Source organism: Paramormyrops kingsleyae, chromosome 1, assembly GCF_048594095.1.
Source record: "Paramormyrops kingsleyae isolate MSU_618 chromosome 1, PKINGS_0.4, whole genome shotgun sequence".
Taxonomy (NCBI): Eukaryota; Metazoa; Chordata; class Actinopteri; order Osteoglossiformes; family Mormyridae; genus Paramormyrops; species Paramormyrops kingsleyae.
In genome coordinates, this window is record NC_132797.1 from 57,949,459 (window position 1) to 57,955,553 (window position 6,095).

Consider the following 6,095-nt stretch of genomic DNA (forward strand, 5'->3'; position numbering starts at 1 on the left):
GAGTTGATTTCATGAAACCTGCGCTTCCCCTACAAGAGTTCGACCTACCCTTATAGGAAAACGTGTTTTCGTGAAGGAATCATGACAAACTAACACAAAATGAAGATTTCATTATAACTTGACATTCTGAGTTGATTTCATGAAACCTGCGCTTCCCCTACAAGAGTTCGACCTACCATTATAGGAAAACGTGTTTTCGTGAAGAAATCATGACAAACTAACACAAAATGAAGATTTCATTATAACTTGACATTCTGAGTTGATTTCATGAAACCTGCGCTTCCCCTACAAGAGTTCGACCTACCTTTATAGGAAAACGTGTTTTCGTGAAGAAATCATGACAAACTAACACAAAATGAAGATTTCATTATAACTTGACATTCTGAGTTGATTTCATGAAACCTGCGCTTCCCCTACAAGAGTTCGACCTACCTTTATAGGAAATCGTGTTTTCGTGAAGGAATCATGACAAACTAACACAAAATGAAGATTTCATTATAACTTGACATTCTGAGTTCATTTCATGAAACCTGCGCTTCCCCTACAAGAGTTCGACCTACCATTGTAGGAAAACGTGTTTTCGTGAAGAAATCATGACAAACTAACACAAAATGAAGATTTCATTATAACTTGACATTCTGAGTTGATTTCATGAAACCTGCGCTTCCCCTACAAGAGTTCGACCTACCATTGTAGGAAAACGTGTTTTCGTGAAGAAATCATGACAAACTAACACAAAATGAAGATTTCATTATAACTTGACATTCTGAGTTCATTTCATGAAACCTGCGCTTCCCCTACAAGAGATCGACCTACCATTATAGGAAAACGTGTTTTCGTGAAGAAATCATGACAAACTAACACAAAATGAAGATTTCATTATAACTTGACATTCTGAGCTCATTTCATGAAACCTGCGCTTCCCCTACAAGAGTTCGACCTACCATTATTGGAAAACGTGTTTTCGTGAAGAAATCATGACAAACTAACACAAAATGAAGATTTCATTATAACTTGACATTCTGAGTTGATTTCATGAAACCTGCTCTTCCCCTACAAGAGTTCGACCTACCATTATAGGAAAACGTGTTTTCGTGAAGAAATCATGACAAACTAACACAAAATGAAGATTTCATTATAACTTGACATTCTGAGCTCATTTCATGAAACCTGCGCTTCCCCTACAAGAGTTCGACCTACCATTATAGGAAAACGTGTTTTCGTGAAGAAATCATGACAAACTAACACAAAATGAAGATTTCATTATAACTTGACATTCTGAGCTCATTTCATGAAACCTGCGCTTCCCCTATAAGAGTTCGACCTACCATTATAGGAAAACGTGTTTTCGTGAAGAAATCATGACAAACTAACACAAAATGAAGATTTCATTATAACTTGACATTCTGAGTTGATTTCATGAAACCTGCTCTTCCTCTACAAGAGTTCGACCTACCATTATAGGAAAACGTGTTTTCGTGAAGAAATCATGACAAACTAACACAAAATGAAGATTTCATTATAACTTGACATTCTGAGTTGATTTCATGAAACCTGCGCTTCCCCTACAAGAGTTCGACCTACCTTTATAGGAAAACGTGTTTTCGTGAAGGAATCATGACAAACTAACACAAAATGAAGATTTCATTATAACTTGACATTCTGAGTTGATTTCATGAAACCTGCGCTTCCCCTACAAGAGTTCGCCCTACCTTTATAGGAAAACGTGTTTTCGTGAAGGAATCATGACAAACTAACACAAAATGAAGATTTCATTATAACTTGACATTCTGAGTTGATTTCATGAAACCTGCGCTTCCCCTACAAGAGTTCGACCTACCATTATAGGAAAACGTGTTTTCGTGAAGAAATCATGACAAACTAACACAAAATGAAGATTTCATTATAACTTGACATTCTGAGTTCATTTCATGAAACCTGCGCTTCCCCTACAAGAGTTCGACCTACCATTATAGGAAAACGTGTTTTCGTGAAGAAATCATGACAAACTAACACAAAATGAAGATTTCATTATAACTTGACATTCTGAGTTGATTTCATGAAACCTGCGCTTCCCCTACAAGAGTTCGACCTACCTGTATAGGAAAACGTGTTTTCGTGAAGGAATCATGACAAACTAACACAAAATGAAGATTTCATTATAACTTGACATTCTGAGTTGATTTCATGAAACATGCGCTTCCCCTACAAGAGTTCGACCTACCATTATAGGAAAACGTGTTTTCGTGAAGAAATCATGACAAACTAACACAAAATGAAGATTTCATTATAACTTGACATTCTGAGCTCATTTCATGAAACCTGCGCTTCCCCTATAAGAGTTCGACCTACCATTATAGGAAAACGTGTTTTCGTGAAGAAATCATGACAAACTAACACAAAATGAAGATTTCATTATAACTTGACATTCTGAGTTGATTTCATGAAACCTGCTCTTCCTCTACAAGAGTTCGACCTACCATTATAGGAAAACGTGTTTTCGTGAAGAAATCATGACAAACTAACACAAAATGAAGATTTCATTATAACTTGACATTCTGAGTTGATTTCATGAAACCTGCGCTTCCCCTACAAGAGTTCGACCTACCTTCATAGGAAAACGTGTTTTCGTGAAGGAATCATGACAAACTAACACAAAATGAAGATTTCATTATAACTTGACATTCTGAGTTGATTTCATGAAACCTGCGCTTCCCCTACAAGAGTTCGACCTACCATTATAGGAAAACGTGTTTTCCTGAAGAAATCATGACAAACTAACACAAAATGAAGATTTCATTATAACTTGACATTCTGAGTTGATTTCATGAAACCTGCGCTTCCCCTACAAGAGTTCGACCTACCATTATAGGAAAACGTGTTTTCCTGAAGAAATCATGACAAACTAACACAAAATGAAGATTTCATTATAACTTGACATTCTGAGCTCATTTCATGAAACCTGCGCTTCCCCTACAAGAGTTCGACCTACCATTATAGGAAAACGTGTTTTCGTGAAGAAATCATGACAAACTAACACAAAATGAAGATTTCATTATAACTTGACATTCTGAGTTGATTTCATGAAACCTGCGCTTCCCCTACAAGAGTTCGACCTACCATTGTAGGAAAACGTGTTTTCGTGAAGCAATCATGACAAACTAACACAAAATGAAGATTTCATTATAACTTGACATTCTGAGTTCATTTCATGAAACCTGCGCTTCCCCTACAAGAGTTCGACCTACCATTATAGGAAAACGTGTTTTCGTGAAGGAATCATGACAAACTAACACAAAATGAAGATTTCATTATAACTTGACATTCTGAGTTCATTTCATGAAACCTGCGCTTCCCCTACAAGAGTTCGACCTACCATTATAGGAAATCGTGTTTTCGTGAAGAAATCATGACAAACTAACACAAAATGAAGATTTCATTATAACTTGACATTCTGAGTTGATTTCATGAAACCTGCTCTTCCCCTACAAGAGTTCGACCTACCATTATAGGAAAACGTGTTTTCGTGAAGAAATCATGACAAACTAACACAAAATGAAGATTTCATTATAACTTGACATTCTGAGCTCATTTCATGAAACCTGCGCTTCCCCTACAAGAGTTCGACCTACCATTATAGGAAAACGTGTTTTCGTGAAGAAATCATGACAAACTAACACAAAATGAAGATTTCATTATAACTTGACATTCTGAGCTCATTTCATGAAACCTGCGCATCCCCTGTAAGAGTTCGACCTACCATTATAGGAAAACGTGTTTTCCTGAAGAAATCATGACAAACTAACACAAAATGAAGATTTCATTATAACTTGACATTCTGAGCTCATTTCATGAAACCTGCGCTTCCCCTACAAGAGTTCGACCTACCATTATAGGGAAACGTGTTGTCGTGAAGAAATCATGAAAAACTAGCACAAAATGAAGATTTCATTATAACTTGACATTCTGAGTTGATTTCATGAAACCTGCGCTTCCCCTACAAGAGTTCGACCTACCTTTATAGGAAAACGTGTTTTCGTGAAGGAATCATGACAAACTAACACAAAATGAAGATTTCATTATAACTTGACATTCTGAGTTGATTTCATGAAACCTGCGCTTCCCCTGCAAGAGTTCGCCCTACCATTATAGGAAATCGTGTTTTCCTGAAGAAATCATGACAAACTAAAACAAAATGAAGATTTCATTATAACTTGACATTCTGAGTTGATTTCATGAAACCTGCGCTTCCCCTACAAGAGTTCGACCTACCATTATAGGAAAACGTGTTTTCGTGAAGAAATCATGACAAACTAACACAAAATGAAGATTTCATTATAACTTGACATTCTGAGTTCATTTCATGAAACCTGCGCTTCCCCTACAAGAGTTCGACCTACCATTATAGGAAAACGTGTTTTCGTGAAGAAATCATGACAAACTAACACAAAATGAAGATTTCATTATAACTTGACATTCTGAGTTGATTTCATGAAACCTGCGCTTCCCCTACAAGAGTTCGACCTACCTGTATAGGAAAACGTGTTTTCGTGAAGGAATCATGACAAACTAACACAAAATGAAGATTTCATTATAACTTGACATTCTGAGTTGATTTCATGAAACCTGCGCTTCCCCTACAAGAGTTCGACCTACCATTATAGGAAAACGTGTTTTCGTGAAGAAATCATGACAAACTAACACAAAATGAAGATTTCATTATAACTTGACATTCTGAGTTCATTTCATGAAACCTGCGCTTCCCCTACAAGAGTTCGACCTACCTTTATAGGAAAACGTGTTTTCGTGAAGGAATCATGACAAACTAACACAAAATGAAGATTTCATTATAACTTGACATTCTGAGTTGATTTCATGAAACCTGCGCTTCCCCTGCAAGAGTTCGCCCTACCATTATAGGAAAACGTGTTTTCGTGAAGAAATCATGACAAACTAACACAAAATGAAGATTTCATTATAACTTGACATTCTGAGTTGATTTCATGAAACCTGCGCTTCCCCTACAAGAGTTCGACCTACCTTTATAGGAAAACTTGTTTTCGTGAAGCAATCATGACAAACTAACACAAAATGAAGATTTCATTATAACTTGACATTCTGAGTTCATTTCATGAAACTTGCGCTTCCCCTACAAGAGTTCGACCTACCATTGTAGGAAAACGTGTTTTCGTGAAGAAATCATGACAAACTAACACAAAATGAAGATTTCATTATAACTTGACATTCTGAGTTGATTTCATGAAACCTGCTCTTCCCCTACAAGAGTTCGACCTACCATTATAGGAAAACGTGTTTTCGTGAAGAAATCATGACAAACTAACACAAAATGAAGATTTCATTATAACTTGACATTCTGAGCTCATTTCATGAAACCTGCGCTTCCCCTACAAGAGTTCGACCTACCATTATAGGAAAACGTGTTTTCGTGAAGAAATCATGACAAACTAACACAAAATGAAGATTTCATTATAACTTGACATTCTGAGCTCATTTCATGAAACCTGCGCTTCCCCTATAAGAGTTCGACCTACCATTATAGGAAAACGTGTTTTCGTGAAGAAATCATGACAAACTAACACAAAATGAAGATTTCATTATAACTTGACATTCTGAGTTGATTTCATGAAACCTGCTCTTCCTCTACAAGAGTTCGACCTACCATTATAGGAAAACGTGTTTTCGTGAAGAAATCATGACAAACTAACACAAAATGAAGATTTCATTATAACTTGACATTCTGAGTTGATTTCATGAAACCTGCGCTTCCCCTACAAGAGTTCGACCTACCTTTATAGGAAAACGTGTTTTCGTGAAGGAATCATGACAAACTAACACAAAATGAAGATTTCATTATAACTTGACATTCTGAGTTGATTTCATGAAACCTGCGCTTCCCCTACAAGAGTTCGCCCTACCTTTATAGGAAAACGTGTTTTCGTGAAGGAATCATGACAAACTAACACAAAATGAAGATTTCATTATAACTTGACATTCTGAGTTGATTTCATGAAACCTGCGCTTCCCCTACAAGAGTTCGACCTACCATTATAGGAAAACGTGTTTTCGTGAAGAAA